The sequence below is a fragment of the Equus caballus genome, chromosome 8, assembly GCF_041296265.1.
Source record: "Equus caballus isolate H_3958 breed thoroughbred chromosome 8, TB-T2T, whole genome shotgun sequence".
NCBI lineage: Eukaryota > Metazoa > Chordata > Mammalia > Perissodactyla > Equidae > Equus > Equus caballus.
Window position 1 is genome coordinate 43,877,613 of NC_091691.1, and position 26,049 is coordinate 43,903,661.

Consider the following 26,049-nt stretch of genomic DNA (forward strand, 5'->3'; position numbering starts at 1 on the left):
TAAAATTTTATTTTGACTAGAAAAATCCAAAATAAGGAGGCAGTGAAATTGAGATGAGACCAGGAAAGAAGAAACAGGCATTTCAGGTATTGCCAACAAGGAGTATCCAGGTATGAACACAACCACAGTCATCTTCAGAAGTTCAAAAACAAACAATTCTAGGGGCCAGCCCCATGGCCAAGTGGTTAAGTTCGCGTGTTCCACTCCGGTGGCCCAGGTTTTCACCGGTTCGAATCCTGGGCGCAGACACGGCACCGCTCATCAGGCCATGCTGAGGCGGCGTCCTACATCCTACATGCCACAACTAGAAGGATCCAAAACTAAAAAGTATGTAACTATGTATGGGGGAGATTTGGGGAGAAAAAAAGCAGAAAAAAAAAGAAGATTGGCAAGTTGTTAGCTCAGGTGCCAATCTTTAAAACAAAACCCAAAACAAACAATTCCATTCAGGCCACTCTTTTGGGGAGCAAGTCCTTAGGTTTAGAGTTGGTAGGAAGGTAAATTTCAATTGAATTCCAATAAAATGATTAAAATATCAAATGAGCATTATGTAAATGAATATGAACTATTGAAATGGTTGTACCTAGTTCTCTGGCGGCCTCTGAAGTTCACGAACTAGGAGTTTACTTTTGTTTATCTTAAGTTTCCTAAATATGACTCTATCTAATTCAGGTCCATTGGTCACTCAGATTTAATAAATCACTTTAAGAGCAGACAAAGTGAATGTGTATCTAATAGCAAAAACAATGAAAGAGATAGGACTCTGATTTCAACTGCTTCCCACATATGTCTTAAAAATACATACCAAGGCTTTCTTTTTATTTAAAATCTACCTCATATAGCAAGTTATGTATAGCAAGACTAATATGTTTGATGTAAATGGAAAAAGGTTTAGATTAGAAACTCTGGAAAGAAAGGCAACATTTGTAGAGAATTACTTTCAGTATTCAAATCAAGGGGTTCCCCAGTTGATGATGCATTAGAGAAGTGAAAGAATTAACTCAGTTCTGTGAATTTAGATGAAATTCTAAAATAGCAATTAAATGCCAATTTCTAAGTATCTAAAGGCATGAGTTGGTGCAGGATTTTCTTGATAATTTCTTTTTTTACATTAGTGGCTGGATTTGTGTCAAGTACTTTAAAGCTCCGACACTGCTGGAATATTTTAACCCACTTATCTCAATGTGATATAAAGTTGCTACTTTCCATTTGGAGCACACACACTTCATTCCCATACCAGTGTGTTGCAGGCTTTTCACTTCTGTAATTTATGAGGCAGAGGGTCAGTCTGGAGAGCCTGAAGGTCCTGGCTTTGAGGTAGGACATTCCCAGAAGGGAAGAGAAGAGAAGGGAAGCGAGGGCTAAGGGGACTGTCTCGTCTTCGCCCCCTTGCGCTCGGCTGTTGAGAAGCGTGCTGGAGCTGGTGGGTTCCAGCTCTGTGTTCAGGAACAATATATTACTAGCTTGAAATTGACCACATCGGGAGTATTTATGTCCTGGAAATTGGCAAAAGTTGCAAATCAGGTACTTTCACCCCAGAGAGCTGGTTGTTCAACATGTACTAGCATACCACTGTTGCTATCAAAATATCAAAACAAACAAAAAACAAAATAAAACAAAACCCTAAAACAGTAACAATAAAACTCACTCCCTCTGCCACGTGACTCTCCTGGGAAAGATTCTAAAAAATACCCTAAATCTGATAGCATCAAATCCACAGTCTTCCACCTGGAGTTCAAGGCTCCCCATCCTCAACCTTAGTTATTGTTCCTTGTAAACTTGTACCCCTTCTTCCAGGCTCCTCCCCATCCTATGACAGTGACAGATTCCTTCCAACTTCTGGATCTTTACAGACGCAGTTTCAATCACTTTGAGTTTTCACCCTTCTCTTCCACACTGTCCCAATAAAAAATAACACGTGTGCTCTTTTGAACTTGTTGATAGTAACATTCGTGTAAAAGGTCATACATTCTGTCCGCCAGTCTCACCTCTTGTCAACTTCTGCAGGCAGTTGAGAGCTCCTCACTTGCTTCACTTTTACTTATTTTGCGGCCACAACAAGGCTACCACCAAGGAAAGGCTCTGGTGAAACCCCCTCAGAAAAGCTTTCTTATTGCTTGTCAAAAATAATGATAAAAATGCAAATGTGGTGACCCAAGGACTTTCTCTGGTTGTCCTCTACTCCATGCTGGGGAACTGCTTATGCCCTGCCTCTTGCATTTGGCTTTTTCTTACTTACTTTCTCCGAGTTTGCAAAGGATATTCTGTCCTCCTTCAACACACTAATTCCTATAGATCATTGTTTGGAGTCCCCAAGTCATTTATTCATAACAAAAGAGAAAACTCTGTCATAACATTTATAAAAACAGTTGCCCCACCCGGCGCGCATCCTGAAGTGGTCTGCCTTCCAAGTCAAAAACAAAGCATTGGTCACACTGTCCAGCTGGTGAGCTACCAGGTTCTGTTGGTGGCGGGGTTATAAGGACAACATTGAAAACAACCAGAAATTTCCATTCTTAAACGACACTGGCAATAAACACAACGTGTCATATCAGATGTTCCTTCCTGCTTAAATTACTGAGTTGAATAGCTTGGGGAAAATGAATAAAATTTAATTTTGTTAAAAAGAAAACAAGACATGCAATGGGTGGTTGCAATGGAGTAGCACATTTATCCTCTTCATAAACACTGGACCAGAAAAAAGCGAGGCATTATGTGTCACCACTGGAAGATTGCATGGAGTAAAGAAAATAGCCTGAACTTTGGACTTCAAAGACCTCAAATTGAACCCTATTTCTGCTAATTTAATTCAACAAATATGTATGAGTATCAGATCACAGGCATTTTGCCAGGTCCTAGGCAGGCAGTGCTGAGAGAGACACGGGGACCATTCGTAACAAGGTCTTTGTATAGTAGGAGTGCATGATACAGGGCAACTCAATTTCCCCAGACAGATGAAGGCAACGTTGCATGCGTGTTGAAGGCTCAGCACAAAAGAGGGAATAATTAACTCTATTTGTCAAGTGGATAATAGGGACAGTAACCTCAGAGAAGTCTGAGATAGGTTTTGAAGGATGTCTGAAACAGCATGGTGTGTCCAGGGAATTGTAAGAAAATTGATTTTGCTGTGATATAAAAGATGAGAACAAACGGTAGGAGGTAGGTTTGAAAGGTACCAGGGTCCAGGCCAAGGAGGACTTTGAATGTCATTTGAACATTTAAAGGTCAATGCCAAGGCATTCAGAGAGGTATTGGTCAATATTTATGAGCCACTTGCTTTTATCTGAACAAATGGCAAGTTAACGTCTCAGTTTCCTAAGTTATAAAAAGAAGAAAATATTACTTCCCCCATCAGGGTGTGACAATAAATGGAGATGTTTATTGTGCCCCTCCCCCGCCCCCTGCTGTTGGGCAAATTTTGAGTGAGTGGCAGAAGCTGGACTTGGGAGAGGACAGTGGGGTGTGCTGGGATGAAAAAAGAACCAGTGTTTGTTCCTATTCAAGTGTGTGAGTTTAGAAACTCACAATGTCAGCTCCAAGGAATCCAGTGGAGAACAAATGCAGGATCTGAAGAGAACTCAAAGCAAGAGGGAAGGGTAAACAGAACAGGCAGCCCAGAGACTGACAAAATGATCAGAGCGCACATGCGAGCACACAAATGTGCACACACATGCACACACACTCTGCAAATGAGCTAAATCAAGTGAGCGGGAGCTCAGTCCAGGTGCAGAAGGCATGTGCTGATGTGTTTTGTGCATTTGTGTACAAAGAGTCTAGACAAGATATCTCCATCTCTTCTCACCCCTTCTCTCAACACCAGTGTGTACTCGCCCCAAAAAGGACCCTCTCCTGCATTACCACCATGCCCTGCACTCTTCCCAATCAAGAAACCAGTGTTGACACAACGCTACCACCCAATAACGGACGCACTCCTATTTCACCAGATGTGCTGACAATGTCTCGTCCTCCTTTGGGCCTGGAGCCCCCCAGGAGCAGCAGTGCATGTGGCTGTCATGGCTGCTCAGTCTCCTTCCATCTGGGACAGCTCCTCAGTCTTTCTTTCTTCATCTTTCATGCCCTTGACAGTCTGTGTGAGTGCAGTCTTTCATTCCGTAGGATGATCCTCAACCTTGCTCATGCTTCTTGCCAAAGTACCACAGAAACGATGCTGTGCTCTTCTCAGTGCACCAACTAGGGGCACAAGATCCCCACGTGTCCCACCTCGACCATGTCCAGCCACCACCCTTAGCCGTCATCAACAACTCCTGCCTGGACCAACTACCATTAGGACAGCTGCCAAAGGTGATTAGCTATGTCCATCATTATTAATTGGTGTTCTACTGCAAGCAAGCACTTCCCCTTATCTTCAATTAATTAATTCTTAGCTAACTAATATCGGTGTGGATTCATAAAGTCCTGTTTTACTGGATGGGTTGTACTTTGAAACCATTATTTATTTTGAAGCTCAGATTGCTCTTGAGTTGGAAGAGCCCCTGGAAGCTGGCCCCTGTGACATGCCCCTATCACTAATGAGGTGTTCCCCTGCTCTCTGATACAGTAAGCTTTTCATGCCCATGGTCTATTCCCTCTGCCCCCAGCCCTTCTCTCCTCTGGGTTCCATTTCTCCAAAGAGCCCTGTTCATTTGTAGTGGAGATGGTATTCAGAACTGGGCGCTCAGAGGTCTGACGCTTGGCATGCTCATTGCTTCTCGGCCCTCTCCCTTGACAGAGGTAAGAAATAGATATTTGTGTTTATTTTATTACACACAAATATACATTTATAACTATGTCTATGTCTTTCTGCGCATACAAATTTTAAAAACCCATGAGTTCATTCTGATACTTCCTGTTTCAATTTAACACCTCACAATTCTTACTTGTCTCCGCTTGCCATACTTACAAATCTTTGCTCAGATAGTGAGAAACCTGGCTGCTGTTATCCTTAATATATTTAGTTATACGCCCAATTTTTTGTTTAATGTAACTGATTTCCAAATCATTCCAGCTACCTCATCTACCTGCCACTTCTGCAACCCCTGGTACAGGGTCTCTTTCTCATACTGGGGGTGCTCTCACCAACATCTCCCTGCAGCCCCCACCCATCACCCTGCTTCCTCAGACGCCTGGTGTGCAGCTGCGGCCGGGACTTCAAGGTGGCACCGAGTCTCCTAACTTGTGTGGTTTGTGGACACCAATATCTAAACGCTTAATTGGAAAGGGAAGGAAAGAAAAATGCAGAGGCAAGGGAAGATGGGAAAGGACCTCACTGATTCTTGATAGCAGGGAGATTTAAAAAGAGGAGATGGTAAGGAAAGACGAGAACACGCTCGAGTCAGCCCATATGCGCACAGGTACTTCTGTCACCTGCAACGTTCCAAGTTCCAAATCCAGCTTTGCATTCCTCCCAAGTACTCTCAGTGTTTGTTCTTCCTCTGTCTGTGACTTGTCTTGGGAATAAAATACCACTGAGCAAATGTTTAAGGAAAATAGCAGCGAATTAATCTGAACCACACCCTATTTGACAGAACTCAGAGTATTTTGATGAGCTCAGATTGAGAAATCTTTTTGTTTTGATATGAATTATTTATGTGACTATAACGTCTTTGCTAACCAGAGAAATTAATCATGTGCAGTTAAAATACATTTTTTGAAGGCAACAGTTACAAGTACGCAGAACAATAATGTGCAGTTTGCAGTAACCTCTGAGGTGCTGGCTTATGCTGCATCAGTTTGGTTAAGGTGAGGGCTGTTTCCAGAATCTTGACCCTGCATGGTTCTGAATTAGAAATGGCCAGAGACACCTGTGCATGATCTGGAACGTGCAGGTGAAGGAGGACCATTCTTTCTGATCTCTTCAGAGCTGGAAGCAGTGAGGGGCTGACAAAGAGGCATGGGCTACGTTCTGCTTGTCCTGCTTCTCCTCCACTTGATGCCCAGCCCTTCTTCCCAAGAGCTGGCTGCCAGGCCCAGCAGACCCGGCCCAGCACCTGATGCTGGGTTGCAGATCCAGAGAAGCAATAGCTGCCCAGAGGACAGAGCTCCCTGAGCACCTGTCCACGAGCACCCCAGCAGCACCCCCTCCACCTGCTGACGCACCTGACTTCTCAGATGGACTGGCTCACCTCCACTTTCCTCTTGGACCTTCACCTCCCCAGCACTGCCCACAACCATGTACAATCTACTTCCTAGAATAAATTCTTTATCTCATAACAGCGTGGCTCTGCTCCCCCACAGAACCCTGACTGACACACTCCGATTGTAATTCTTTAATTGGCTTGCAAAGCTCTTGTAAATTATTGCAAATTGGGAAGCAAGAAAAATCTACTCTGTCTAAACTATAGTCCACACTCTGGAGGTGAGTGATTTATGCCAGGTTATTGGCAGATACATAGTCTTGGGGTCTCCGTGTGCTTGACCTGAAATGTGAGGATTATGAATCTTACCCCCCAACATATTTCTGAGGCCGAGTGGTTATCATTTGTCAATGGGACAGTCTGCAAATGTCATGAAATATAAGCATTTGCCATCATTGCAGGGAATGGCTCACAGTAAGCAGCTAAAACGGGAAGAAACTTCTCATCTGCTTCCAAGTATATCTGCTTACCGTATATCATGTTGGACATTACTCTCCAGCCCAGTGTTTTCTCACTGCAGGTCATGACTACTCGTTTACTACAAAATAAATTTAGGGGGCCAGCCTGGTGGCATCATGGTTAGATTTGGAGGCCCAGGGTTCATGGGTTCAGATTCCAGGTGTGGACCTACATACCACTCAATAAGCCATGCTGTCGTGGTATCCCACATACAAAATAGAGAAAGACTGGTATAGATGTTAGCTCAGGGACATCTTCCTCACCAAAAATAAATAAACAAAATAAAATAAGTTCAGTGGCCATCAACCAGCATTTTCTTTTACATGAAGCAGTGGAACAAAACGGAATGAAAAATATAGGTGTGCATTGCATGTGGTAAGAGTAGCTATTGCTTTTTGAAATTTTACAAATTTTCACTATACTGGATCATGACATAAAATAGATTTCTTAGTGTGGTCACAGAAAAGAATCTGAAAATCATCCTCTAGCACAACTCTGTTCTATCAAACAGGCAGGGCAGTTGTGCAGGGCACAGACAAAGATAGCACAAACCCTTTCTCCAAATCTCTCAAAGTCAATGCATTTCAAAATGCTTATTCTTCCAGATTTCAGAAAGGTACCTCTACTATATGATGTAACACGGGCAGCAGGCATAGGGCAGTGCCCCCACCAGGTACACATGCCTGGGACAGTTCACACGAACTGCCGTGGTCTTCCCTGAGCTACCAGGTGAGTTCAGGTCAGGAGAGGTTCTGCCATCAAAAAATTAGGCTCAATGTTCAGTTTTCAGACATTATCGATTTTGAGATGAAAGGTGAAGGAAGTGGATATGTATGCAAGCTTATCATAACAAATTAGAAGTACTAAGCGGTAAAATAAATTAAAATTGTCCCAGGAATGAAATATTAATCACATGAGTGGAAAGCATCTCTGAATTTTTAACTGTCAAAAGATGTACCCTATGTTAAGTAAACCCAAGAAATGAAGATACAAATCTGTAAAGCAAAAATTATAACGTGATGGACTACACTGCAAATAGAATTGCCAAAGAATATCTCTAAATATACCTCCTCAAGCAGTTAAAATGTGATTTAATTTTCAAAAGTTTGTCCAGGAAGCATTTTGAGTAACACAGGATTGTTTGACTGGCAGGCAGACTGAAGGCAGAACTGACAATTAAGAGCCTCCTGGAGTAAGAGAAAGAAAAATATATGTCCACACAAAGAACTGTATGCAAATGTTTACAGCAGCTTTAGTCACCATCATCAAAAACTGTAAAATGACCCAAACATCCACCAAGTGGGCAATAGATAATTGTGGTGGTCTAGACAATTGAATCATAGTAGCAATAAAGGGGCATTAAAGCACAGATACTTTCTACTCTATGGATGAACCTAAAAAGCATTATGCTAAGCCTACGAAGCCAGGCACAAAAGGTCACATGCTCTGTTCAAATGACAATCTGGAAAAGATAAAACCTCAGAAACGAAAACTGGACCAGCGGCTGCCTGGGCCTGAGAGAGAGGGGAGATTGACTACAAAGGGCCAGAAGGAGACTTTCTGTGACGACGGAAATATTCCATATCTTACTTGTGGTGGTGGTTACACGGCTGTATATGTTTGTCAGACTCAAAGAACTACAGCGCTAGAAAGGGGAGAATTTTACTGAACGTAAATTATACCTCAATAAACCCGATGAAACAGAGAGAGAGAGACAGAGCACATCCTCTGGAGGAATCCAGCATGAAGTGGCAAAGGCAGTCTAGAGTGATGGAGCAGGGCTAGAGGGGAAGCCAGATCTGAGACAACGTAAATGAAAAACAACAGCAACCAAACCTACCCATCACCTGATACAAACGTCATGCTGTAAACAAGCTGCATCTGTAAATACGCAACTATTGAAAATAACACAGAAAGTGTACCAAACGGCAGAAACTGTCGTGTGACTCTTAACATTCAGAAAGAAAGATGGTCCCGCACGTCCTTGAGCGTTTCACTGCGGTATTTCCACAGAAGCTGCCTCACTGGCTTCTCTTACCAGGGGATTTCCCTAAGAGAAAAATTTATGGCAAGGACAAAATCAACATTGCTGGATGCAGAGGAAACAGTTTCTGTCGTGAATCCCTCTGCTTGAAATTCTGGGAAATTATGTTTTAACAGTTTAAGACCTATTACAAAATCACTGACTTATGGGATTATGGCTAAGTTATTGGGAGACTTACTCCTAAACAAAGATTCATTACTTTTATAAATAAACAAATAAAATAAACACTCCTAGAGTGAGCTGTGGCCATTGAGATTTGAATGCCTACAGATTTGAACAGTGCGTGTTTCTCTCCTATTTTCAGGATACGAAACTTCTGTTCTAGCCTGGCCGGATTTCTCAAAGATACTCACGCAGGGCACACTCACTCGCATCCTTATTCCTGTCACTGTCCCTCACAAACTCTCCCCTCTCCCTTTGATCCACCAAGATGAAACCAGCTTCCCACATTAGGTCTCTCCCTTCCAGTCCAGAACCATGGTCTCGATTTGGGTGCCTTGATCACTAACACAAATGCTGTCCATGTTGACACTGAGCTTTTCAGGTGTCTATCTGAGAATAGGGGGGCAATTCAGGATATCATTTCTTATGCTTCTTTCTCAGCCTCTTCTTGTCTACCTTGAAGCTGGGTATAAGTTATTTACTTAATAAATATCTCTTTATTGGATTGTAAAGAAATCATCATTTTTCATAGTTGATAAATCTGGTGAGACTGAAGGTTCCATAATGGCTGTTTATGCTGTCCTGAAGTTCTCAACTTACCATGCAATTTATAACAAGCACTTCAATTAAATATTCTTTGAGTGCCCAGGAAGTACAAGGCACTGTCACCTGTCACGGCTCTGGGGCTTCCTCCTGGGACATGGGTATTTTAAAGTCGCATGTCTGTAGATTCCACAGTCCCTCCCCTTCCTTCCTGAGAGGAAATTCTCTAATAGAGAAAAGAGTTTGGCCTATGCTTCTACCTGGTTTCTCCTCCCCTTGAAGCCTCAGTTGGCTTTTGTATGCCCAGAGAGATTGTCACGTGTCCTCCAGGCACTTGCAAGCCCCAGCTGGGCTACTCCCGCTTGTTTGGTAGAGAAAGCCAATCTCTTGTGAGGTTGCTTGGCTCCCACGCCAGAGCTGCTGACAGAACAGGGTGCCGGGGGGGATGGCGCGGTTGGTCAAATACATGTGCAGGGTCAGGGCCCAAGTGGACTGGTGACTATGGTGTGCCTAACTCAGACAACAAGGGTAGGAAGATTAGGAAACCACCCCAGTGTTAGCCACTGGAAGGGGTCCACTCCTCTGACCCCTAGGTTTAATCCCTACCCAGTGCCTCTCAGTGGCAGATGGAGTGGGTTTTTGGGTTTTGGTTTGTTTGTTTGTTTTGCGGGGGTTATTAGCTAAAAGTAACTCAGGGCAATGTATGGAAGACTGGTAAAACGTATCAGCATTCCTGGGGGGATGGAGTTGGGGACAAACACCAACCACTCAGCTGATGCATCCTAGTAATACTGAATGAGTCAAACAGAACAACATTCAGGAGCAGCCCCATGGCCAAGTGGTTAAGTTCGTGCACTCTGCTTCAGCGGCCCAGGGTTTCGTGGGTTCGGATCCTGGGCGCAGACATGGCACCACTCATGAGGCCATGCTGAGGCAGCGTCCCGCACAGCACAACTAGAAGGACCCACAACTAAATATACAACTATGTATTGGGGGCATTTGGGGAGAAGAAGAAGAAGAAAACTAAAAAAGAAGATTGGCAACAGATGTTAGCTCAGGGCCAATCTTTAAAAAAGAAAGGAAGGATTTCACTTTCAGCCTGGGGAATTTAAAAAAGAAAAAAAAAGGGGGGCTGGCCCCGTGGCCGAGTGGTTAAGTTGGCGTGCTCCGCTGCGGGCGGCCTAGTGTTTGGTTGGTTTGGATCCTGGGCGTGGACACAGCACTGCTCATCAAACCACACTGAGGCAGCATCCCACATGCCACAACTAGAAGGACTCACAATGAGGAATATACAACTATGTACTGGGGGGCTTTGGGGAGAAAAAGGAAAAAAAAAATGAAATAAAATCTTTAAAAAAAAAAAGAACAACATTCATTTCTTCCCACCATTTTCCTTCACAAAGTTAAATACCTGTTTTCTGGAAAGTGCTGATGACCATCTGACAGCTAGGGGCAAAGCCTAAGCATTCAGCTTCAGATTTCTAAGGACAAGCCCCTCCTTACCCCCTGCACAACGCGGTCTACATCCATTAGTGTTCTAATACAACACACAAGCAAATTCACAGAAATTACATTCCTTCCCCTATGGAATTCGATTATCTGTGTAGATTTCTAAGCAAATATATTTTGCCGGTCAGAGCATAGTGCAGAGAAGATTTCAAACCCAAACATTTCTCATGATGATCAAGTGAAAACAATTTTCTCTGTTTACGGCAAGCAGGTCAATGAATGGCATCCGGTACAAGCCATCTGAAGCGACCTCTGTGGCTTCTCTGACTTCTTTCCTTAATGTTTATACTTCCCTGTGCTATTGACTTGTAAATTGATCGGCATTTTCTGTTTGCTCTGTGAATGACATGCTCTCAGGTTTTTATTGCTCACAAGTTAGGAGATGAGGACAGAACTATGAGATGTTAGTTCACTGCTCTGCCGGGGCTGTTGTCACCACCTGTCTCCACCTGGTCTGAAGAGCAGGTTCCTGTGGTTTGTTCTGCTCACCACCTACTGTGCCGCAAGACTTGTTGTGGGATGGGGTCCAGAATTATTTGCTTCTCTGCTATGGTCTCCAACACAATTTCTGCAGGAAAAAAATCTCTCAGCCTCTCAGGATGAGGTGAGCCACTCCTAATTCACTGCAGCAATGGAAGGACGCCGCATAGATTCCCAAGTCCCAAGATTCTCTTGTGGAAAACTAGGAATACTAAATACCATTGCTTTCTCCTCTGGCCATGCCTACTGATAAGTGTTTGCTACCTGAATAATACTCATGAATTTTCTTCATTTCCACCAACTTTAAAGACATGTTCAATGTACATGGATGACTTCTACAATTGTTCTCTTAGGGTCAAAGGAAAATACCATCTGTTACCAACAAATTGTAATTATTTTATATGCTCCTTCTGAAACAAGGGCCACAACTCTTGTATGTATTTCTAAAGTCCTCTTCCTCTTCCTTACTCAGTCTTCATAAAATATTCCATCTGTAAAGCTTTCTCTGCTATAGAAGGATATTTAGGTAGCTTGATGCAAACTCTGCAAGCCCTTCTTAGTCATGTAGATGAAATCCTTCTAGATAAAGTTCTAGCTTACAAATCATCTATGAAATTTAGTGCAACCAACATTATTTTGTATCTGCTCTGCCTAAGGCACTGTGCTAAATGCTCAGTCATGACTATAATCCTCTGTTTTGGCATGGATGCTATCTGAAAGGTATAAGCTTTACCTAAGGCAAACTATGTATAATATGGAAAATCAGGACAGAGAGGTGTCAGAAAGGGGTGAAGTGATATAAGGGGATGCCTATAAGATGGCAAGATTATGACAATAAGGCAGGAAGCAAAGAAGAGTGTTTTAGACAGAAATAGAGGATTGGGAAGAATTCAGACTTCAATCATCAGGAAACTTAAGATGTGTGTAGAAGGAACTAACGAGAGACAATTTGACTGGAAATGTGTGTGGGGGGGTTAATTCGGGAGAGTTTTGAAAATTAGGTTGGGGACTTAGAAATTAATTCAGTAGGCAAGTGAATAATTTCATTATATCTCTGTTTTAGTAAAAACAACTTAGTTTTCCAGTCTAGCAGGAAGGGATTGTGGAAAAATTGGAATAGGGCAGTAAAATAAGGTGGAAGGTTCATATTCCCAGGGAAGAGTAAGGTGGGTCTAAACCTAAGTGAAGATGGTAAGAAGTGTGCAGCTAGGAGCAAGTGGACATCAGAGCCTTGCAGAGGAAGTAAAGAGTTTCTCCCCTATGTGGAAATCAGTGTGGCAGGGGAGTGAGCCAAGAGGAGGGCCAGAGGAAGGAGCACATGGGCATAGGAAGCTTGGGAGTCATGCCTGATTGAAGTTTCCCTGAATCCCCTTAACAACCAGGGGTGCAATAAACTGCGCCAAAAAAGGAGGGAGGAGAGAACACAGCCAGTGATATTTACACAGAAGCACCACTCAGGCATCAGGATGGTACCCGACGACTAAGAAGACCTTCTCCACCTCCACAGAGGGTAGCAAAGGGAAGGAGCACAGGCTTTGCAAACAGAAAGACCTAACTGTCACTCGCTTGTGTGTAAAGAAGTTACTTAGCCTCTTTGAATCTTCATTACATGTTACCTACAAAAATGGTGCAATACTGTAAATGTGTGCTACTTCAAATATTTTGTGTAAATTTAAAGAGGTTTGTGTGGCCGTGTGCATGCATAGAGATAGATCAGGAAAAAGAAGAGCCAGAGGAATTGCTTCCACTGTGTTCATCTAGGATGATGCATTTCCAAGGATCCTAATGGGACACTCAAACAGTCCCTGAGATATGCCTAATATAAACTGTCACTTTATCCAAGCAATAATGTCTTGCTCCCTAGCTAAGGTGTTTACGTGGCTGAGCTATGGAAAAGACATTTTACTGCAGTTAGAGCTACGAGAGACCTAATTTCAGACTTAAAAGTAAGATGCAGAACAAATAAGAAATCTGAAACCTATGCTTGTATCTGACTATTAGCACAATTCTCCAAAACATTCCATTTTATAGACTCAACATCCAAATTTTACCTCCACATCAAACAGCATGAATTTCCTGTCCATCATTCATCACACTGTCTACACCAAGACTTGAAATCTTTAAGTGACATATTATACAGTTCATTTGTTCATGTCACTAATGAAATCTAAACGTTCCTGCTGGTACCCTGACTGTGTATGGAACACAGTGCCAAGGTAGCCCCCAGGGATTCAGTTTTCAGTTCAAGCATGCATGTTCTCTGTAGGACCGGGACTTTATCGCTCATTAACCCGATCACTGTTTATATTAGTCATAATGACTCGATTTAGCAAAGATGGAGATTACAAATCAGAAAATCTTTTCTTCCAGCCATGTCTTCAAAGAAAGTGAAGTATTAATGAAGGATTACGTCTTTTATTTTTCTAGAGGAAAAATGGACCTGTTCACCAAATACTTCTTGAATGATGTCACTATGCTTGAATGAAAAAAGGTGAAGCTATGTACTTTTCAAGTTGGAAGTGAAAGCCTTAGGTAAAGCTCTCAACACCCTAAGAAATGTAAATCACCTCCTTAGAAAAGTTTAATGAGACTGATTAAATGACACCACATAGATCTAAGAGCCTCAGATGTAAGATCTTCTAGCTTTTCTTCTGCTTGGTGGGAGTTACAGGCTCTTGCTATGGACTGAATGTGTCCCCTCAAAATTCACATGTTGAAATCTTAACCCCTATTGTAACGGCTTTGGGGGTGGGGCCTTTGGGAGGAGATTAGGTCAGGAGGGTGGAGCCCCCATAAATGGGATAAGTGCCCTTATAAGAAAGACCCCAGAGAGCTCTCCTGCTTTCTTTCTGCTATGTGAGGACACAGTGAAAATATGGCCATCCATGAACCAGGAAGCAATTCCTCACCAGACACTGAATCTGCCAGCACGCTGAACTTGGACTTCCCAGCCTCCAGAACTGTGAGAAATAAATGTTTGCTGTTTAAGCCACACAGTCTGTGGTATTCTGTTATAGTAGCCTGAACGATTAAGTCAGCACTTAGTAAGTGCTTATAGCAACAAGGAATGAGACTTCTGTCTACTCTCTTATGATGAAACATGCCACTCTCAGGACAGCGGGTTTAAATTAAATCTGAAGAATTCTGGTCATCTGACAGGTGTGCTTCGGCAGCCAGTACTTTGTTCTCAGTTGTAACACAGTAGTTTTCTCTAATGGTGCCTAAGGGGACAGCTAGTCACCATGTCCTTGCAAATCTGTGATGCACACATTTCGATCCCAAACCCTGACATGCTGCCAGGCTAGGCTAGGATATGAGGATCCCTCCTGCCTGACCACAGCATTCATTTTTGCCTAAAATCCTTTTAATTGAGTATTCCAGTCAGCCACTAGCAATGAATCTGAGCTCCCTGGATAAATGCTTGTGGAAAACAATATTACTGCTTAGTACTGTGCTTGATCTTTATATAATGAGAAATTTTGAAAGGAAAGAGGACAGGGAGAGGAAGAAAAGATTTATTAAAAAAAAGGCTACAAGTGCCAAAGAATATTTGATATATGTACCCTATCCTTGTCTGAGAGAATAAATTCTGTGACTTTAATAAAAGCTCAGCAAATGCCAAAGAACGATGGTGGGATGCAGGAACAATCACCCCATCTGACTCTCTGCTGTGTGTCCAAGCTGGCCTCATTGTGCCAACGTAGCAGTGACGGTGCTGGTTCTATTTTATAAGGAGTAAAGCACTAGAATTGTTTCTACCATGAAGGACACTCTCCGACCCTCGGGCTTCTGTCTGGTCTTTCTAGTGGTGTTATAAGCAAGGACTCTGTACTGTGAATGAGCTGCAGAAAGGTGTGGAGCAGGGAATGTAAATCTCTACTTTTGTTAATACATGCATGCTTACACACACACATATAGGCATGTGCGCACACACACAAACACACACACAGCAGGGGGCATTAAGAGTAAAGGAAAACAGAGTTATTTCTGACAACTGTCACTCTGATCAAGGCAAAACAGCAGGTTGAATGGTGGTGTTCAGAGTTGAAATCCGTTGTCTACAACTTGTAACCCTCGTGATCACTGGGTGAAGGGGCTTTGAGCCTTGGTTTCTATATCCGGAAACTGGTATGGCGTTACAGCCGCTTCAGAGGGCTGGGAAGCTTCATAGAGATGAGGCATGCACAATCTTGTCTACAGTTCTCAGTTCAATATTATTATTGTCATTATTGATATAATTATTCTTATTAAATGTTGGCAAAACAAATTCATTAGTAATAAAATTCCATCTCATTGAATTTACTAAACGCAAATTCAGATCTGGATTTTAACCAATCTTGATTTAAAAAACTCCCATTTCCAGCTCTCCTGCTTAATTTCTCTGTGCCTCGGCGTAACCACATGCAAAAGAAGGGAGAGGTTCTCTCTGGGGTCTCTGGAGCTCTCAAATCACATGACTCGGTGGCCCAAGTTTAACTCCTCTTTCCCATCTGCTCCCAGGTAATTGAAGGAGGGAGACAAACATTTGTAGACGTCATAATTTGAGAAAGAAACACAAGGGTGTCTTCGTCTGAAACAGGGCATTTGAACTGAGGTTCATGGACTGTGCTGTGTTTCTGAAGTCTTTGAATCCTCTGAAACTGCAGGTAAAATGCTTTGTTTATGTGCATATGTGTATTTTTCTGGAAAGTGAGTTTATTACTTTCATCAAATTCTCTAGGGATCTGCCACATGACACCCACGCCCCCGAAAAAGGTTATGAACCAAAGATTTCTAAAGGTTCATAATTTTGATTAAAATAATATTATAAGTACTAATAATGTCTTTGAACTTTCATAAAATAAATCCATGACAAAACTAAAATTGGAATCCAAGCTCTTTGGTTTACTACTAGTTAAGATAGTTTAGTACTGGTGTCTTAGTCCAGGTCCTCCAAAGTGTGGACCCTGAGCAGAGGCCTTGGGTGCAGGTAGTTTATTTGGGAAGCCTTCCCGGAAAGTACAAGCAGAGAATGTGACAGCAAGGGATGGAGCAGAGAGAGAGGCTCACTAAGGTGCATTGTTAGTGGGTCAATGCTATAAGAGCTTCCTAGGAAGCCTTTGCAGAATCCCGTAGAGAACATGCCGTGGATTGCCCAAGGGATTGAACAGGGAGGCTGGAGCAGCTCTCCACTTACTTCTGTTGCTCACTGATGCATCTGGGGCTTTCATCTCAGGCCCTTCCAGGATGCCTTGCAAGTGGGAGAAGCAAGTTTCCAAAGCACTGGAGGAAGCCCTTAGGCAGAGAGGGAAAGAGCTGCAGGCACTAGATGAGGAGATAGCAGCTACAGGGTGGAATCAACCAGCTGGCTGTGGCCCACTCCGGAATCCTTCTCCCACACACCCACATCCGACTATTCACCAAGGTGTAACTTCAAATTTTACTTCGTAAAGCACATTTGGAATACATCCTCTCTACCATACCCATCAATTGTCACTGCCTCGATTCAGACATTTGTAGTCATTCTCCTGAACTACTGCAATAGCTTTCCAGCTGGTCTCCTTGCCTGTCTACGCCATTCTCTGGTGTATACTGCTGCCCTTGTGGCATTTCTAGAAGCACATCTAACAATATCTTTGGTTTTGGGTTTATACCTTCAGTGGCTCCTCAGTACTATCCGATAAGATCCAAACTTCTTGGCATTGTCTGTAAGGTACTTGCTGACGTTTTCCTTACCTTGTTCTCTGTTTCATTTCCATTCTAATTTGAACCCTCATGTTCCATGTCTGACATCAGATGGATGGACTCCAATGTAACCATCTTTCAAAACCCTGCCCAGGCAGCCCATGAAGTCAAGCTTTCACAAACAAACCCCCTCTCCTCCAGCCAGGCAGCCAGGCCTTATCTCAATCTGCCCAACACACACACACACTCACCCAGCCTTTCTTTCTTCCACTTCTGTACTACATAGATCACTGTAATGGTACCTGGTACATAGTAGCTATTGAAGAAACATTTTCAAATGACTGCACTAAATGGTAGCACATAGCTTACTCTATTTTATGTTTACATATTGGTATCTTCTATAAGACCATCCCCCTACCCCCAGCCCCCAGCATAGTTATAATAACTTTTGCTCAACAAATCTTGTCAACATGAAGCATCACACACGCTGGTATGGTGGACTGTGAACGAATGCAAGGTAGAGTCACATAAAACTAAGTTTACATCTTGTCTTTGGCATTCACTAGCTGTGTGATCTTGAGTAAAATACTTGGCCACTCTGATTTTACTTTGCTCATTTGTAAAATGAGCATGGTATACTGTAGTTGATTATATTACTTCTGCTAACTAGACACTTTCCTTCCCTGTGACAATAGTATACATCCCTGCCCCTTCCCACGGGACTTACAGTGCACTCATATCGGAAGACTGTGCTTCTCTGACCATGGACTTGGGATCAGCCATGTGACCTGCTTAGGCAACTGGAAGTAAGCAGATAGAGGTTCCGTCCCACCCGAGCAAATGCTTTAAGAGCCATTGCTTGTCTTGGCCACAGCAATTTTTCCCCACCCACAAGGAAGGCATATACCAAATGAAGGCTCTGTTTCAGCCTGGATCCCAAAATGAAGAAGGCATTTGGAGAAGAGCCGTGGTCGATCCAAAGCCTCTGCAGCTCTCATTTAACATGAGGAGGAAACAGAACTCTGGTCCTGTAAGTCGCTGAGATATGAGGCTGTCAGTTAGCCCAGCATAAGTCAGCAGAATCCAACTCTAGAATGTTGTGAAAATTCAATAAATCAGATGAGCAAAGTGCTCAACAGAGAGGCCAGCACATGATAGGTTTTTAGCAAATCTAAGTTCCTTTCACCCATCATATTCATGTGAAAACCCAAATCTAGCCCAAGAGTGGGCACAAAGTGGAGGTGTTTAAATGTTCAAATAAACAAATAAGTTGGGCTTAATTTTAAACACCAAAATACAGAAGCATTCTTTTCCTCTAGCCATTTCCTGAATATAAATTACTTTGACAAAAATTTTATATCATTGTTTCAAAATAGCTTTCTAAAGTTTCCAGGAATATTTATATACAGTCGGAAAGAATTAAAGAATGTAGAAGCTCATTTTTCAGGAAGCCAGCAAAAGAACAGGTTAAATCATTTAATTAAGAAACATGCATTGTGTGGCTCTATGTGCAAAAATCCTGCTGGCTTACGGCTACAACTACAAGATTGACAACACAGCACCAAGCCCCATCTGAGACCTCCTTTGTTTAACTCCACAGTCCACAGCCCTGGAGGGACGGTGTGATTTGAATGTAATGTTTCTTCCTTTCTGTATGCTTCTCAAAGAGGCAATATAAAGAAATGCTCGTCTGATCCAAATGAATGGGTATTCAAATTATCCATTTTATCCTATAGACTTATGACCTTAACTTAAAAACTTCAGAAAAATATAGCAGTAACTACAGAAATTAAAGTCTTTGTTTCCATCACAATTGATTTCACTTAACGATCTCATTTCTTGAAGGTAAGTTTTCTTATAGAGAAGCCCATCATAAAACCATTGTTGAAATCTACCTTTTCATTATTTCTCAACATTTTACACAACAATACCTAAAGAAACAGCATTGATTTCAAGTACACAGCTAGTGAGTTATACATAAAGCTAGAGGATAAAAAAGAATTTAAAATTGGCCTTAAATGTCCCATGGAATCTGTTCATTCTCCAAAGGAAAAGGCCAACAAAGACTAGAATTTATCAAGCACAGATTTCATGAAAGTGGGGCCTGGTCCCCCAGAGAGATGACACAATAATATTTATTTTAAAGGCCAATTATTTATCAAACATTTATTAAAGGCCTATTATTTGCCAATACCTGGGCCGGCAGTACAGGTTGTAAGATGGGAGACATATGTCCTGCCCTTGGAAGCACAGGTCTAGTGTAGACACTGCCAGGTACGTACAAGAATATGACCACAGCAAGTGGCTTTATTCTACAAGAAGATAGGAGGTGATGGGAAGGCAGAAGAGGGACCCAGAGGGGTGGTGGTTCTGGAAGGAGGTGGGGGTTGGAACAACAGACGTGTCCTGAAGGGAACCATAGGCAGGAATGGGGCAGCCATGAAACACGGCAAGAAGACACTTGCTCAGCCTCACTCACGTCTTCCTTTATCCAGTCATTTCACTTTGCTCCCTGAGCGGGTTAGGTGCAAGGTGCCTCAGTTAACAAGACAGACACGGCCCCTGCCCTGGCAGAGCTCTCCATCTCAATACAGGGATCCTGTCATGGGAGCAGCCAGTGCCCAACTCAGAACATCAGAGTCAGCAGCTTGAGTCTTGAGATCTGGAAATATTCCATTGTTGAAATGAAGGTCAGTGAATTAAGCAATTGTTCACACCAGCACACAGAAGAAAGCCACGTCTTCCTCCCTATTCTCGGGTGAGCCAGCAGATCCCTCCCCTCCTACAAGCTGCCACAATGTAGTGACAAAAAGATGTTGGGGGTCTGGGCTCTTGACTTTCTCAGGAGCCCACACTTTAACAAGCACTCTCCAACCAGACCCCCGCGCGCTTCCCCATCAAGGATTCAATCAAGCGTTCACCAAACACCTGATCAGCTAGCATGCCCTGGGCACCAGAATATCAAGGCAGCCTCATCCTTCATATCCCAAAGGAGAAACACAGGGGGAAAGTTTTTTAATACAGTATGTCCAGAGCCATAATGGAAGAATGTAAAAAGTGTTACAAGAAGAGGTGGGAGTCCTGGGAGTAATCCATCCAGAAAGGTTTCACAAAAGCCATTATGTCTAAAACTTGAAGGATGGGGGAAGCTCTCCATGGAACAGATGCAGGGGAATGGGCCTGACAACAGCCAGGCAGTGGGGGCTGCAGAGCCTCCCAGAGACAAAGTTGTGCCGGCTGAATTATGTCTACACAGGGAAAAAGCCTAGGAATATGTGTGTTTCATCACAGCAGACTGTTTTCTGGGTGACTTATATTTTAAAATATCCTTTGAAAGGGCAAGATATTTCATTCCACGATCCAAGTAGAGCATGAAATAAAATCAAGTACAATTTTGTTAATAATAATGTAATCTGAGGTACTGCGCTGATTATATAGATTTGTTAAGAATAACTTCTTTGCTTTTTGAGTAAAAAGGGATGAGAGATCAGTAAAGGATTGTTATTTTTAAATAGGCAGCAGTAAGATTTCCCAGAAAGCAGGAACTTTTATTTCTGTTGGCAGGTTACTATGCATGAGCCTATTTACTTGCTGAAATATTTTTTCTCGGATGAAAAATGTAGCTTTGGAAAGCGAAAGCCACGTTCAGAGCTAGCTCAGAGGTGATTGTGGTAGACATTACTAGAGCTTTCTGATATTTCCACTTTTTGTCCCCTTCCTGCATACACTGCAGAGTGACACCTCTCCTTCCCCCAAATTAACAAGACGACTCCCTCTGGGCCCTGCATCGTGAGCTGCAGTGACAAATGCTCCTTCCAAGTGGAAACACTTAAGATCCAGTGTGCATTCCTCCAAGGTCTCCTTCCACGTTTAAGCAAACTCAGACACACCATGTTGAGACAGAAGTGTCACAGGTTGAAGCCAGACAGTAACACAACGTGTAGAGGCAAGGTGCCCTGTAGATTTTGCCTCCTCATCAGATTTTGCACCAGTGAGAAAGAAACCTTTGTTGTAGTAAGCGCATGAGAATTTGGGCCATTCCCTAGCTGATCCACTTGTTTAGAACATGCAGAGGATCAATGAATTTATGCAGCCACGCCCACCTGCGTCATCTCAACCTGGATTAATGAATGACTGTGACTTCAAAATAGTTACAGTCATAAGCATAAAAATCTGCACAGAAAGTTGAGCTTTCTGATTGAAATGAAAACATGTGAGGCATAATATTTTTTCTCTATAATCAAAACAAAAGCAAAACAAAACAACACAACACAACTGAGTCTTCTTGTGTTCTGTACATAGCAATACTGTAGAACCAGGAGTGGGAAGAGAGCCTTGGAGGTGGCAGGCGAGATATATGAACCTAGATCCTTCCTGTGTGACAACACACTCCTAGAGTGAAGTCCTAAAACAAACTCCTAACATCCCCCACCGAGGGCAATGGGATTGTTTGTGAGGTGACTATACCATATCATCAGGAGTTCAGTCATATAAACTGGGACAATGTGCATTTATTCTGAGACAATGCATACGATCACAGTTTCCAGAGAGGAAATGGCTGAACATCATCTCATGGCAAGTGTTCCTGCAGGGGGGGTCGGCAGAAGAAACCCCTAGGCCTTTCAGTTACAAAATGTACAACAGAGGACATCTCTGCTTTCTTATTCTTGGAGAAAGCTTTGCAGCTTTAGCTGACACAGTCGCTTCTTTTCCTTTAGATGTGACCACTTAAAAATTACCTGGTAGCAAACAGACTGACAGGCAAACTTCAAAGGACAGAGTGTTGAAAGGATCAATATCCTTACAATTGCTCTAAAGAACCAGACAGCTTCATTTAAGAGATAATCGGAATTTCCTTTAGGAGAAAGAAGAAGGTAAACTTGAGAAGAATAAAAAGCAAAGCCATATTTAACAGCTCTGCTTGACACAGTCTTTGCAACTGTAAATGCACCATAAACTCAAAGATCAATAACTTCTATATTTAAGACACTTGATGCAATGCAGAGAATATTCTCCGCCCTTAAATGAGAAAACATGGGATGGTATGGGAAAACACAGGATGACATTATTTTAAGATGACCTCTAAAAATCAGGTTGACCACCAAACTGAGAGCACTGTGCAAAAATAAAGCGTATCACTGGATATATCCCTTAAGAATATTTTTATGTGTACATCTACTTGGAAGCATAACAAGGCATTGTAATATGGAGTTTATAATGTCCAGCTTTATTCAAAATATTCATAAAATGAGAACAGTCAAAAAGACTTGTGACCTGAGACTATGTCCCCAGAGCCACAAGGATAGGAAAAATAAAACAATACAAAACAAAAGAGGCCTAAAATTAAAGACTTCAGTGTGTTTTGGTGTAAAAATCTTAGTCTTTGGAGCCAGGCAAACCCGGAACTGAACACAGGTCAATTAGAGTGGGCAGACTACTTGATCTGAATTTCTGTACCTGCGAGATGGCGACCAGTCTACAGTGGGAGTCAACAAATGATAGCCAGTACTCAAGGCCTGCTAGGTGCCTATTTTTGTAAATAAAGTTTTACTGGAACGCAGACATACTCATTGTCTATGGCTGCTTTCTGTTACAGTGGCAAAACTGAGAAGCTGCAACAGAAACTGCATGGCCTGTAAAACCTGAAATATTTACTATCTGTCCTTTACAGGAAAAGTGTGCCAATCCTTGGTCTATAGAGTTGTCATGTGGACTAGAAATTATTTAACACAGTGCTCAGCACATGGTCAGTGTTTGTATGAAATCATTATTCAAGTCAGCGAAGGTTAAGGTCATGTAAGCTAGGAAGAAAATGTTTTAGTCACCAAATCCTGTTGACAGATGAATTCTTAACCATCTTAGAAGAAACTCTTCCCCAAGGTGCTTCACTTAGGGGACAGCAAAGACCCTACCTGCTCTTTACGGAAAAATGACCCAGGATAAATGCCCATTCAAAGGACACCGAGAGACCATTTCTCAGCTATCAGACTGGCAAAGCTTCAGGTGACAGCATATTCTGTTGGCGTGGCTCTGGGGAAATGGTTACTCTCATGCATTGTTAGTGGGAGTGCAAGTTGCTGAAATTCTAGGGAGAGAAACTTAGCAATATTTAGCAAAGTTCCGTATGAATTGTACTTGTGAATCTTTGCCTGTACTTGGGTGTCTATCCCCAAGACAGCCAGCAAAACTACACAGGGGCACAAGGTTATTCACTACAGTATTTTTCTGTAAGAGCAAAAAACTGGAAGGAGCCTCAGTGTCCACCAGTAGGGTACTGGGGGAGAAAGTGTTAGAGCGAGCAGCCTGCGATCCATCCCCAGTTACCAAGGAGACACTGGGGTGGGGCAAGAAGGTAGGTGACCTGGTTTACGCTCCTTGGAAACACGTGGACTAGATGACAGGGCAAATAGATTAATGAGCGTTTTTGCTCTGGAGAGAGTCCTGATCAATGGAGTGCTTCAAGCAGGAAATCCCTGGTTTAAGATGTTATGGTAAACAAATCTTCAACCCACAGATTTATGAGGCACGACTGCCTGGACAGTGTCACAGGAGCTATTCAACTTTCTTAGGCATTAACTGGAGATGCTGCAAAATTAAATGCTCCTTGCGATGTGAGGAAGCTGCCAACCTCATTAGAAACCTCATCGATCACTGGACCAGAGAGCATGGATCTGGGGTGAAAAAGAAGGACCTGGGGAGCCACATGGGATAGCCTGGATTTCTCCCTGTGTTACCAGTGTCCCTCAGTCTCTTGGATCCTTGAAATTATTAGAGAGTTCCATACTGGACAATACCTTGGATCTGACTCATCTCATTCTTTGTGTTAGCTTAGCCACACAAAGGATGCCATCTGCAGGTGAGAGAAGTGACAAACATTTGCATACACTGATGGAAATCATCTCCAGGATACACTCTCAGTGAAAAATCTAAGTGCAGAATACTGTATATAATATGCAACTCTTCATGCAACAACAGGGCAAGGCCGTAGATATACATAAGTAGTAGATTGCATACGCAGAAATATACATCAGAAGGTTAAACCAAAAGCTGATAAACATGGTAACTGTGGAAGAAAGAAGGAATCGAGCACAAGGGAAAGGGACGAAGGTGACATTTCTCTGAAAAAACTTCGTCATGTAATTTGTGCTTAGAGACATATAAATGTTATATATTCAAAAATGAAATGAAATCAAAAGGAAAAAAAATTTGTTGAAATGAAAAGGATTCTGAAACAAATGAGCCAAATTGTATGTAAAATTTAGGATATGGCCACATAAAGAAAAAAAATTTCAAGCAACTTTAGTTTTCAGTCTTTTGATTGTACGTCCTTAATGGAATATAAAATTTTTAATTTCATGAAAATTTTTAAAACTTCTTTCAGTAGTCTTATTATTAGTGGTAACATTGGTATTATTGTTATTTTTAAAATATTATAAATATATTAAAGTGAAACAAGTTCTGTTAAGAACCAAAATTTTCAGTAAAAAAGAAAAGAGATACAAATGTAATATCAGAGAAGTTAAAAATTCTATAAGGTTATATTTGAATTGGAAATATTTATGAGTTCAGGATTTATTTTTCTTAAAAAAAGTATTTCCTAGCTCCATCTATTGAAAAGTTTCAGCCCAGAAACCACTCCGCTCCAGAATTGATGAGCATCTCTAGTATTTACAGATTTATAGATTGTGGTTCCCAAACACCATTCTCCACAAAGGAGGACGGGCGCCCTGGAGGACTGGCTGACTCCAGGCCCGAATCCTGGATGGGTGGGGTACATCGAGTTGTGCTAGAAACATGGAAACTATAAAAGACCAGTGCCTGTGTCAAACAGACAAGAAGTCAACATGACGTGCTCCCCACGACCCAAAGGGAGCAATCTGAGTTCACACAGAATAGAAGGACAGAATAACAAGTTAAATGATACCACAGACAAATCCAGAATGTAAGACTTTCTACAAGACAAGTGACCTGGCTTCTTCAGACATCAATACGTGAAGAAAGAGAAATGAAGCTGGGAGGGAATTGAGGGGAACCATCTAAATAAAGAGGCCTAAACAGATCAAGATGGAATGTATGGGCTTTAGTAGCATACTGATTCAAACCAGTATCTGCAAAGACATTTCTGAGATGATCAGGAAATTTAACACCAATTGGGTATTAAAGGATGCTAAGGACTTTTTGTGTTTGGTATGATAGTGGCATTATGATTCTGGAAGAAAACACCCATATTTTTCAGAGATGTATAGTGACCTATGTAGGGACAAAATGACATAATATATGAGATTTTCTTTGAAATATTTCAGCCAAAAAAAAAAAATAGCTAAAGCAAGTATGGCAAAATCTTACTGAAGCTGGGAAATGTTCAATTTGCTGGTCTCTCTCCGTTTGTGTATTTTGACATTTTTCATAATATGGAAGAAGAATCAAGCGAAAGACGCTCTTTCTCTTTCACGTGAAGTGAAGCTGCACCTGATTTTGCACGCCTTGTTTTAAGTTGGCCTGTGGGATCTGCCTGTCCAAGCCAGCCTCTGCCAGTAACTTTAAGAACTAAGTATGAGAACTTACTGTGGGACCTAACAGAGATGGTACTGACCGGAAATGTATGCAGAGAAATAAATGAATCTTTGAAGCAATTAAAAAATGGTACAGGAAATGCTATCACAGTCCACCTGGTGATGAGCTATTCTCACTTGCTATTGGAGAAATAATGCATCTTAAAGTATTTTATTATTTCTTTTACATGCTCTAAGCAGTCTGCCAGCTTGATCAATGCACATAAAAACGTATTTCCAATATGATGAAAAGAACTAGTCAAAGTCTACTTTTGGACTAAGAAAAAAAAATTAAAATTACCTTTCTCCCTTTCAATAGCTGTATCTACATTGCAAGTTCAATATAAGATGCTAAATGCCACTGGGAGAGATCGATCTGATACGCTGCGATTCGGTTCCAAGAGCAGACAGCTTGGGAACTTTACTGACCCTTCCTCCACATTTTCTCACGTTATGATGAGTCCATTTTCTTTTCTTTTGGGGAGATGCTGGTATAGAAATG

The 26,049-nt window shown here is 42.1% G+C and overlaps 1 protein-coding gene across 12 annotated transcripts in view; it reads right to left on the reverse strand.

Moving 5' to 3' along the window:
• PIEZO2 (piezo type mechanosensitive ion channel component 2) overlaps positions 1 to 26,049 on the reverse strand; it is a 418,970-nt gene that overhangs the window by 181,162 nt on the left and 211,759 nt on the right. The gene's annotated exons all lie outside the window — the stretch shown is intronic.